The sequence below is a fragment of the Sinocyclocheilus anshuiensis genome, unplaced genomic scaffold, assembly GCF_001515605.1.
Source record: "Sinocyclocheilus anshuiensis isolate Anshui unplaced genomic scaffold, SAMN03320099.WGS_v1.1 scaffold997, whole genome shotgun sequence".
Classification (NCBI taxonomy): Eukaryota; Metazoa; Chordata; class Actinopteri; order Cypriniformes; family Cyprinidae; genus Sinocyclocheilus; species Sinocyclocheilus anshuiensis.
This window is the reverse complement of record NW_015555715.1, coordinates 2,158,345-2,170,363: the sequence shown is the minus strand read 5'-3', so window position 1 is coordinate 2,170,363 and position 12,019 is coordinate 2,158,345. Positions and strand designations below refer to the sequence as shown.

Here is a 12,019-nt window from a genome sequence, read left to right as displayed (position 1 = left end):
GCAGCTTTCATTGGCCAAGGCCCGCCCATGAGGCCGTTTGACCGACATGTCAAACAACCAATCACAGTTTGTTTCGTTTCAGCGTCACGTTTCAGGGCATGGAAATGTCGCCACAATAACAGACCGGTGTGTAAAACTCTTGGACGTATTTTAAAGATTCTATGCCACAAACATTAAATATTTCACATACTTTGAAACTCCAGCGTTTAGTTGATCCTGATAAGCGCTCGTCGTCACAGTTGTAAACACTACGTCTTTCTTCTTTCATGAGGGGGTTTGGCGTCACCGCATCTTTGTTTCCAGGCGGAATGTTAAAGAACGCGACACACACGTGGATATTTTTCTTACAAAAACGCATTGATTCACTACAGAAGGCCTTTGTTCGCCCCCGGAGCCATGTGAGACACTTTATGGATGGGCACTTTTTATTTAACTTGTTTTGTACTGAAGCATGCAACACCCGCTGAGTGCCATGAAACAGCTTGAAAGATCAAAGACAATTTTTAATATAACTCCGACTGAATTCGTCTGAAAGAAGAAAGTCATATACACCTAGGATGACTTGAGGGTAAGTAATATATGGGCTAATTTTCATTTTTGGGTGAACTAACCCTTTAAGAGATGTACGTATGAAATATGTATATGTCAAAATGTATAACCAAAGATACAAAAACAATATTATTAATAGTAAAAGTCCAGTAAGAGTAATTTATTAAAAATAAAAAAGATTAAAATATAGTGTGTGTGTACGGTGTATACATATTCATGCATAATTTATATTATTTTTTTTAATTATCTTTTCTTCTGTCCTAACTGAATTCAAAGTGCATGTGACAGTTGGAACATTTGTACGTATTCACATCTGATTAACTTTGATGTAATTTGCCAAACTGCAAGATGCTCTTGCACGCAAAGGAAGTATGGTGCACCCACTGTTGTGTGTTTCTTGTTGTTGTGGTTACCGCTCACACATTTCTTCCTAATGTTTGGAGGAACCTGTCTCATGGTATTTGTGGAAATAGAATAAAGAACTGTAAAGTCAGGCAACTGTGTTTTGACAGAAACCACAGAAAGGAAGGTATTGCTAAGTAGATAAATAAACCACAGAGGTGAAGCTGGGTGACTGTTTGTATAAATATTTAATTCAAATGATTGTACAGCATTAATAACTCTTATTTCCTTATAACATATAATCTCAAAAAGTGTTTTTGCTCTTCTTATTTTCTTGTATAGCTATGATTTAGCTGGGTCAAGCCAGATCCCAGGAGTCTAAGATGAGCAGTAAGCAGGGACGGAGCTGCATCGACCCTCTTGTTCAAAGTAATATGGAAGGTGGCATTGGCACTGTAGTCCCCACTGGGCTCCCTAAAGCCGACAACCTACCACACTATTCCCATGACAAAGTCAGCAGAGCTTATTTCCCATACTCTCTTGGTGGAAAAGACACAATTGACTTTCCTTCTCCATGGGGCCCTTCAAAAACCTGCGTGAGAAAGGGGCCGAGCCCAGGGATTCACTCATCGGTCACTGAAGGGTCAATTACAGTTCCAACCATTTACAGATCTGATAAAGTGTCTTTCCCTGTGGATGCTGGTGGTGGACGCTGTGCTGTACCTCAAGAGTTGGCAGCGAAGCAGAGGTTGGCCTATTATGCCAGCAATCCCAGACAGCACAGTCCCAGGGCGGCTGGGGTCATCTCACCAGTGGCAGTTCCCAAGGGTCACATTGGAGGATCAGATGCGGAAAGCTGTGTTGGGTTGGCTATTCCAAAACCGGTATACGGTCATAGTCCCTGCTGCACTGAGCGTGGATGCACCACAGGGCATAACTACGGTGTGGAACGTGGATCACAAAGGATGTCCCCTCGCATATATGGTGACGAATGGGCTGCTCATTTTAGCCGCTTGGCCTATCTGCATAAAAAGGGCCAGGAGGCATTGGCGCAACAGAGGATTTTGCAGTTAGAGCATGGCGCGGAGGATATAAAGGATGGAAAGGCCCAGAGTTACCATGGTATCAGATCAAACGAGCCCAGAAGGTCACTTTCTTTAATGGAACCAAGCTATACTTACAACACTGCACAACCATTTATTGGTTCCTCACCAGAGTACTGCCAACGTGCCCCAATTCCCGCACAGATATACAAGGGTCTTTCCCATACTTATGACCCAAGGACATTGGCACACCTTGGAGTTCCTTCAAAAGTATATCAGGATCATTCTCACATATCTAAATACACATCAATTGCTCCATGTCCCAGTGTCTATTACTCTAAGAGTCACCATGAGGCTTACCGAGCAGATCCCAACGTTATCACAGATGAGCATGGTCAGCATCATCACATGGGTCAATTCCATTCACCTCGAGCTGACTTAATGTCACCGTCCTGCTCTGTTGTCCCCCCACACCATCCGATGGTACCAAAATATCCTACTTATCATCCATATGTGGTGCATTTTAGTAGTAACCAAGCACCCATGCACGATCGGCCACATCCACCTTTCCCAATGCATCAATCAGAGCGACCACTTGATTTTTCTATACGAAGGGTGCAGACACCCGACTCCCCTCTGGAACTTTATAGACAGTCTGGAACTTCTGAGGCTTTCCATCCTACTCTGGCCCACTACAGACATTTCAGTAACACCACTACCCTTGAACACTCAGAGATGTCTGAAATTGGCTTTCTTGTAGGCAGTTCCAAAGAATTTCCCACAAAGTCCTGTGAAGATGAACTTAAGATAAGACATTGTGTTTCAGATCCATCCGACAAAGATGTATTAGCTAAAAGGCCCAGAGAGGAACTTGAAACAGACATGGCCAGTAAAAAGCAAAAGATTGACTCAACCCATGAGTTGTCAGATAATGAGCCTCAGTCACCGTCCTCCCCACCCATGCCAGTTATTAATAAAGTTTTTAGCTTGGCTCCTTATAAAGTCTATTTCGAAGCTACAGGCATGTTGTCTTCACTAGGGAATTCAAAAAGTCTAAAGCCACAGCCTAAGGCGACATGGTTTAAACAAGACCCGGAAATTCAAAACTGTGATCTAGAACCAAATTCAGGTGAAAGGGACCTCAGCTTGAAACAAGACACCCAAATGTCACCAGCTAACAGTGAAGGTCCAGTTGAAATGCCAGAGACTGTAAAGATCAAAAAAGAAAAATTGGATCCAGATGAAGTGGCTTTTCAGTCGGAAATGAAAGTGAGCATTGCTGAGGAGATGAATCATCAGGCGGACAATTCTGAGGTAAAAAAAGAGCAAGGGGAGCTAGACACAAGTATATCTGACTCTCTTCCTTGTCATGTTGTCGTAAAGAGTGACTTTGAAGAAGAACGCAATCCTTCCTTATTAGAAAAGTCTGAATCTTCAGCCACATGCAAGACTGAGAATGCTGTGAAAGACAACATGGACTCCATTCCAGTTCCTACATTGCCCTCAACACCTCCAGCGCCCCCTCCATTGACTAAATTCTCCCTCACTAAAATCCCACCTCATTGCCTTAAATTGGCCAATTTTAAAATAGTCATCCCTGAGGTCCTTAAAGCTCCAGTAACCCAACCCGTTGAGGTTCCTCGGTCTCCACTGGAGGCCAAGCCAATTATATGTAGCAGCAAACATGCCCGTCATCAGTTTATGGAGCTTCATCAGTCTCTCTGTAGACTCATATACTTCTACGTTAATCAAACCCCATGTCAGGAGCTCAGGGACTGGTTATGCAGACTGGGCCTTCAAGAATCAGGGAAAGATCAGAAGGTGTCTTGTCTCTTGGGGTCGAAAATGAGGGAAGTATGGCTGAAAGGTGATGAGATGGAGGTGGCTCTTAAAAAAGTGGTCTGCCAACTTCAAAAGTATGTTGAAAGCCGCAAATGTCCCTTTCCTCATGTCATGAGGGCCGGTGCGGTGTTCATTCCCATGTTGGTGGTCAAAGAGGTGCTGTTTCCTCAGATTCAAGGCGCATTCATAGACCAGGTCCTGCAGGAGCATCGGGTGGAGCTCAGGCCCACCACCCTCTCAGAGGAGAGGCAGCTGACTCAGCTCCACAGAAAGGCCTTCTCTTCCAAACTCCGGAGACTTCTGTCCCTTAAACATCTGCCAGATATATACCCTGATGTCCTCAACCTTCTCTACCATGCCAATGTCTGCAAGTTCCTTGGTGAGTGCTGCATGATTAACTATTATTAGCATAAGACCCATTAAGTTTTGAACTGTTTCATAAATCTTATGGATGCACAAAATATTGCATATTAGTCAATATGAGATATTTAATTGTTGGATATTAAATTAAAACTAATTTCCATTTTTACATTTAGATTATCTTTGTTGCCAAGTAACACTAACCTTAAAGGGTTAGTTCACCCAAAAATGAAAATTAGCTTGTGTTTTACTTACCCTCGAAGCATCCTAGGTGTATATGACTTTCTTCTCTCAGACAAATCCACTCGTAGTTATATTAAAAATTGTCCTGGCTATTCCAAGCTCTATCATTGCAGTCAGCGGGTGTTGCAGTTGAACAGTCCACAAGTTGTCAAATAAAGCTCGCACATTCATAATAAAACGTGCCGCAGACGACTCCGGGGGATGAATAAAGGCCCCCTGTAGCGAATCCATGTGTTTTTTAAAGAAAAATATCCATATTTCAAATGCGAATGTGTATTTGTAAGAAAAATATCCATATTTCAAATGTAATAAACACTTTTCTCTCACTTCCGCTGACTGTCATACACTGAAGCAGTTCCGGCGGATGACACAGCACGTATGCGCAGCGCGCGCGCCTCTGCGATATGCTAGTCTCGCGAGTTTGTTTATAGGAAAAGGAAGCATAGTTTCCTTACTTTAGCAAAGGAAAACCAGTCTCTTCTTGGTTTATATCAAAATCCTCCAACATTTTTCTTTGCAAATCCTCGGTTTGTACTTCTAATTCGTGACCGGCGTTTTGTTTTGTTCTCTTTCCACATTCATCACTAATCACGCAACGCATACGTGCTGCGTCATCCGCCGGAACTGCTTCAGTGTATGACAGTCAGCGGAAGTGAGAGAAAAGTGTTTATTACATTTGAAATATGGATATTTTTCTTACAAAAACACATGGATTCGCTACAGGGGGCCTTTATACATCCGTCGGAGCCGTCTGCGGCACATTTTATTATGAATGCGCGAGCTTTATTTGACGACTTGTGGACTGTTCAACTGCAACACCCGCTGACTGCAATGATATTGGTGCATCCCTAATAAAACTTTTTGGCACCCCTAATAAAAATTTATTTATTAAATCATTGCTTATTTTTGGATCTGACTGGTACTATGGTGATGATGGTACTTTTATCTTTGCTGCTTGAAACATATTGTGGCATATTCAGTTACAGAAAACACTCTTAAGTATCAGACTTGTGGTTCCATTTTAATAGTTCTGTAACAGGTTTCTTTTAAAATAAGTAGTCACAAGGACAGAAGACATTTTACAAACTTTTTATTTTCCATGTTAAATTCACAAATGCATTACTTGGGGTTTAATATCATAGTAACTTTCATAGTACTTGGAAGGATAAATGTGCATACTGAAACTTTGTATTATAATTTTAGTACTCTTAATTTTCAGTTCCACAGAACTTCAGTTCCATAAGCAGAACTATTGTGTTGTCGGTTGAATTTTTAGTTTGTATAAGATTTTACAGAGATCTTACTCTTTAGGTAGAAGGCTTAATATTATATAGTATTATATTATATAATATTAAGGTTTAGTCCTAGATCAAAAGAACAAAAATAATTTTAAATATATTTTATATATAATTTTTTTTCTTTTTTTATATTAAGATCAGCCATACATGAGTTAACCTGTGGTTTTAATGTTCATGTTTTATGATTTTTTTTTTATCATAATTTTGTCATACTTTTTTTGATTTGATACACATTTGTTTTTGCAGATTCCACTGCTACAGATGGTGTCCAAAAAATGCCCAGGTACCTTATTACTTTGTCCCCAAAACTCCTCCTCCAATCACAAATAGTTTTTGTTGACCGTTGTAGAGAGGGTTGTAAATCTTTGAGCTGCTCATGCAATCACAGTTCCTTGCTGGTGCAGTTTTGTTGCAGGTGTGTTTCTGATCAGATATTGTCTGGAACGGAACAGTGATATGCTTTAGGATATCTTTCCGTTTCAGACACGTACATTTCAGGGAAGGAAGTTAGTGTGCTTTTGGAGGTGTGCTAAGGCGGGTGGAGGATGGAAGGTGTTGCCATATGCACTGGTGTTGCATTTCTCACCTGCAGTGCCATTACAGTCCTCCAGGTTTTGACAGCTGTCTGTCATCAGTTACACAGCACTCAATTAGTTTTTTCTTTTTGTACATTTCACAAACTTAGTGAACATAGTTAAAGGTGTAGTAGTTATTTTTTTCTTTTTAAGAAATCCTTATTTTTTCTTTTTCTTTGTTTCCAACTCTTTCTGCTGTGTTCTTCTATCACTTGAAGCCTTTTTAAATGATTTCTGACACATTTTAAAATTGCTCTCACCTATTATATTTCATCAAATGGCATATTTTTATTATTGGCATGGTTAGGTAACATTTCTTCTATTATTAGTAACCAGTTCGATCACATTTTATTGGTGCTACTGTCATGTTACCACAAGAATGTTTCTAAAAGCATGTGGAGGGAACTGGAAACAGGGTCTTTATATGCTTTTTAAAAAATTCAACAACATTTTACTCTGTAACGTTTTCAAAATTCAGGCTCCAGCCAAAAATCTCAAAATTCAGACTGATTTACACCAACAGTACCTCAGAATGCAAGAACGTGTCCTGTGTGAATGCTTGAACACTTCAAAGTTCTAATTCACACAAAAAGTGACATTTATTTCATCATTTATTTGGCCTCATGTCATTTCAAAACTGTTATTTTTTTTGTCTTTTATGAAACACAAAAGATATTATCCTGGCTGCTCTTTTTTTGTTGAGAGAAAAAAATGAAAATAAATAAACGCACCATAAAGGTCCATAAAGTGGTCTGAAATCATAAGAGATTCAATATTTGCTGAAAATCATGCCTTGTTTTTTTTTTTTTTAGAGAGAGAGCTACTGTTTGCCTGTTATCTGCACCCTCTGTTTGAGTGATTATATTTTTGAGTGATTGTCTACTTTCTTAAATAAAGCTGAATAAATGATCATTCTATGCAAACTTTGAATATGCTAATGAGTCTTAAAGGGATAGTTCACCCAGAAATGAAAATTGTGAAATTTATGCACTTTGTCTTTCCAAACCTGTATGACTTTCTTGTTCTGTGGAACCTAAAAGATATTGTGAAAAATATTGGGATATTTAAACATAATAGGTAATATTTCTATGTATTTAATGTATGTGTTGAAGAAAGAAAGACATACAGTTTTGGAATAACATGAGACTGAGTAAATGATAACTTTTAGGGTGAACTATCCCTATTCTGCTTTAGTCAATATTAATCCATTGGTTAATAATAATATTTAATAATTGTAATCTAGCTTTAATAATTGTCAATCAAGAAATGCTGATACTAAATTCTGATTCTTTTCTTTCTACAGGAGTAGAAACCAGCTTAACATTGAAGAGAGAGAACACGGACAGCTCAGATGAATCAGCCAGTCGTGTGAATGGCACTGAAGAATTCTACCTCGAGTCCTCCAGACCTCTTACATGTGTGGACAAGCTGGAAAAACAACTTTGCCTGAAGAGAAAGAAAGGCAGAGTAAAGATTTCCTCCAAGAGGACATTTTTAGAGGAGACCAGTTCATCATCACAAGAGGATGAGTTCACTGAGGAACCAGCGAGATGGAGCGTCGTCAGTTCCTTAGAGAGAGATGAATGGGAAGTGTCTCCTGTGACTTCCAATGAAAGGGGACCACACCTGGAGGTAAAGATCGAAGATGAAACCCAAGAAGAGCCTGAGAACTCTGCCTGGGGGTGACCTTTGACCTCTGATGGCTTCTCCTCTGATAGCACCGGTGAAGAGACCGAAAGCACGTCATTGATGTCTTTTCAGAGCCGCAGATCCAGCTCAGCAGAATCTCAGGGCTTGTCCAAAGGGCCCTCCAGCATGGTCCTCAAGCTGAGGAAGGTCTTCTACAATAAGGGTCGCGGGGGTAGAATCATCCACTACCAGAAGGTCACTGATTCTTTGGAAGCTCCTGCAAGGTTCAGTCGCACAGACAGTGATCATTACAGAAAAAAGAAACACAAATCATCCCGGCACAAAAGGCGCCACAAGGACAGGGAGTTTTCTTTCAGTTTATACCCTCAAAGTCATCCATACCTCTCCAAAAAACATGGTTCCAAGCACCAACGCAGATGGGTCCTGTGCTCCGCTGGGCAGTCTGCCCATCTGGCCATGGAGAACAGATATCCTGACCTGGTGGGAAAGAGGATTCGGCATTTGTATGAGGAAAACGACAAAACAGAAGTGTGGTACAGAGGAGTGGTGCTGCGCATCCATGAGCCACATACCAACCCACTGAAAACTGTATTTGAGCTCAAATATGATAGTGAGCCTGAGTGGCAGTACTATCTTGAGCTGCTGTTAGACTATAAGAAAGGATGGTTGAAAGTGGAGGACTAAGTCTTGGCGGTATTAATGTTTTTATTTTGCACCCGAGAACCAAATTGATTCGAAAATGTGAATACACTCTGAATTGATGAGCAGTGAAGCAGTCAAATGTTTATAAGTCTTGAATTATTCTTTGCGACCCAAAAGCTTGACATAACATGACATTGTTGTATGTAAGCAGTGTATGTTCAGTTTCAACTCTCCTTTGTGTTTCTGGTGTCATTAATGTTTCAGTTGTTACTTGTGAAGTTGTTGCTCTTTTTATAATGTTGGCAAACATTCCCAGCAGGTGACATGTTGGTAACCGTGTTTCAGCTTTCCGTGTAATTGAATGAAAGGGAATACTGTATAGCAAGATGTTTAACTGTTTACAGAATTATTTTTATATTGGCTGCTGTCATGTTATATACCTGACTTAACACCTTTGAAAAATTTAATTTATTTGGGATTTGCAAATTCATCATGAAGTGCTTTTTTTTTAAATTAAAACGTACAACCCATACATTTTTTTAAGGGGAAAAACTTCAAAGTTACATGCAACTTCATGTACTACCATTCAGATGTAAGGTTTATTTTAATGTTTTTGAAAGAAGTCTCAAGTTCAAGGCTGCATTTATTTGATCAAAAATACAGTAAAAACAATAATATTGTGAAAAATTACAATTTAAAAGAACTGTTTTTATATATTTTAAAATATAATTCAATACTGATGGAAAAGCTGATTTTTTTTAGCAGCTTGACTTCAGTGTCACATGATCAGAAATCATGCTGATTTGTTGTTCAAAAATTTATTTGAAATCGCTTGTGCTGCTTAATATTTTTGTGGAAGCCATAAAAAATTTTTCAGGATTTTTGAAGGTTCAGAACAAAAATTATTTGAATTAAAAATATTTTATAACAGTATAAATGTCTTTACCGTCATTTTTGATCCGTTTAATGTCCTTGCTGAAGAAAAGTAACCTTTAAAAAAAAACTTACTGACCCCAGACTTCTGATTAGTACTGTATCTCACATTTTGACTTTAACCTCTTAGTTACCTTTTTTTTATTTTTCTGAAATAAGTGGAAGTGGAATAAGTGGTTTTCTTGTGAACTTACAGATCAACTAAAAGTGAGAGGTCAAAAGTACAACAACAAAAAGTGATATGCTACAGAGAAATGTCAGTGATTTGTTCTACATCCCATTTGTCCTGTAGGTTTCATTTTCAAAAGAAATAGCAAAATGTACTCTAAGTCTGGTTGCAAATTTTGCTGTCTTAACGTGTTTCTCACAGGGCACAGAGACAAAGACTAATTTAATCTCATATACCTGACCAATTCGAAAGCCCATGTTTTATTATCATTACAGTTCTTCAGTTTAGACCAGGGGTGCCCAATCCCGTTAGAGAGCAACCTACCTGCAGAGTTCAGGTCCAACACACCTGCCTGTAATTATCAAGTGCTCCTGGAGATCTTAAATAGCTGGTTCAGTTGTGTTTGGCCAGAGTTAGAGCTGAACTTTGCAGAAAAAAAGCTCCAGGAACAGGATTGGGCACCTCTGGTTTAGATGAATCAGTTAAGATTGGTCTCCCTCTGGTGGACATTTACATTGTGAACATTAAAATCCAACTCTCAAATGTCTGTCATGACATCCATGTGCTTTATTTGTGGACTGCATTAATCCTTTGGATGAGATCCTGTTTTATATAAAGCATAAACATCTTCTAGTGTTACTGACAAACAATCCAAAGCAACAAAAACCCTAGATGCGTCGAACACTCAGGCTTGAAATAAACACAAAAGCACACAAACTAAAGCAATGTTTGCAACATGTTGCACTTTAATATTCGTTTTCTTCAAAATGAACAACTAATTTCTTACACATTTGTACACTATGTATATAAGAAATCAAAAAAATTGAATCGCATACAGAAAGGATACATGTAGAAAAGTATTAAAAGTTTTTGGATGTCTCAACAAAATGAGAGTAGCTGCTTTTTGTTACCATGAATGTTCAAATTGGATGCTCATGAACTTCCAGACATGATCAAATAGGCGTAACTTAATAGCAGTGGCCGGAAGGGGACAGGTAAACACTAAGCTGCATTCAGTGGCAGTGTATAACCATTCCATATTTTGTAGATCACACCGTGTGTCCCACTGTAATAGAAACTACAGGGACCTACAAAGTAAACAGCCAAACTTTTTTCCCATTTCTTGTTCTGCAATATGCTTGCATGAAATGTATGTATGTTTATACCTGGAAGACCCTCAGCACTCATCCACGGCATATTACAAAGACTTGAATTAAAAAAAATTGCATTCCAGAAATCATTCCCAGCACACACAGCAAAAGGATTAACAGGCAACAATGCAAGAGAATGCTATTACTTTGAATGAAAAATGCATTTTAGGACAGTTATTTTCATGGAGCACATTTGAAGTACAAAAGAAAAAAAGGAAGAAAGAAAAGCCAATATATCAGTCTCACTTCCAGCAGAAAGTGAGGGGGAAAAAATCACCAGTTTGAGACTGACACTTTGCTGTTGTCTGAATATGCCAACTTGATCTGCAATGACACTGTCCCACCTGTGTCTATCCCAGAACCCCACCTCTGTTCCCCTGAAGACAGGGTGTCAGTGCTTCAATGATGGTCACGGAGCATCCACACACAATTTGTAAAATTTTGCATGAACAAAGTGTACACAAATGCAACATCATGTACGAAGGTTACATCATATATCCCCTGCAAACTATATCATGACTCAAACAGCCCTTTGGAAACCATTGCGGGTGCAAACGTGATTATTTGACACGAAAATAATTAAAGCGGTGTGGAACCTCACAGCAGAGATAACCGTGGCTTCCAACTAGTTTTGCGGTGTGCAAAAGAATCGATCACGTGGAAAATGCCTAACCCTGTTTGTCAATGGCTCAGTCAGAACACTTGACTACAGATGTCAAGAAAGCAGCACAACAGGCCCATCAGTACAATTTCATCTACGTACATGTTGGGTGGGCAGAGAAAGAACCTCGAGCCGGGGCCGGGATCGAAGAATGAACTTCAGAGAGACAAAAAGAAAAAATATAAAAGGTTATATGAGTGAATGTCACTCAGTTTGGCTCTCAGAAATTATTCATATAACTTAAAATCATATTACGATACTAAATCTACCTGGGAGGAGAATAACAGCAAAGGAGGCAGAGCAGAGGAAACCACTGTTCTGTTTGAAAAGTTTGAACTCTTGGAAAAAGCAGCGAAAGTTAAACTACCCTCATTTCCTCCAACCAGAAGCTCTCACAAGACTCCTAGTAGGCAGAAAAAAGTGCCACCTTGGCACGATCTGCTCAATTTGGCAGAATGTAGCCCCGCTCAGTCCCTGTGGAGGGAGAGACACGGACTCCCGATTTATGTCAAGCATATGTCAAGTCCAAACCTCTTTAGAGGGGCGATCCAAGATAGGGAA

At 39.4% G+C, this 12,019-nt stretch overlaps 1 pseudogene; it reads left to right on the top strand.

Annotated features, from left to right (window-relative positions):
* The window catches only part of LOC107672168 (uncharacterized), a 21,655-nt pseudogene extending 12,592 nt beyond the window's left edge, over window positions 1–9,063 (top strand).
* The last annotated feature ends 2,956 nt before the right edge of the window (window positions 9,064–12,019 follow it).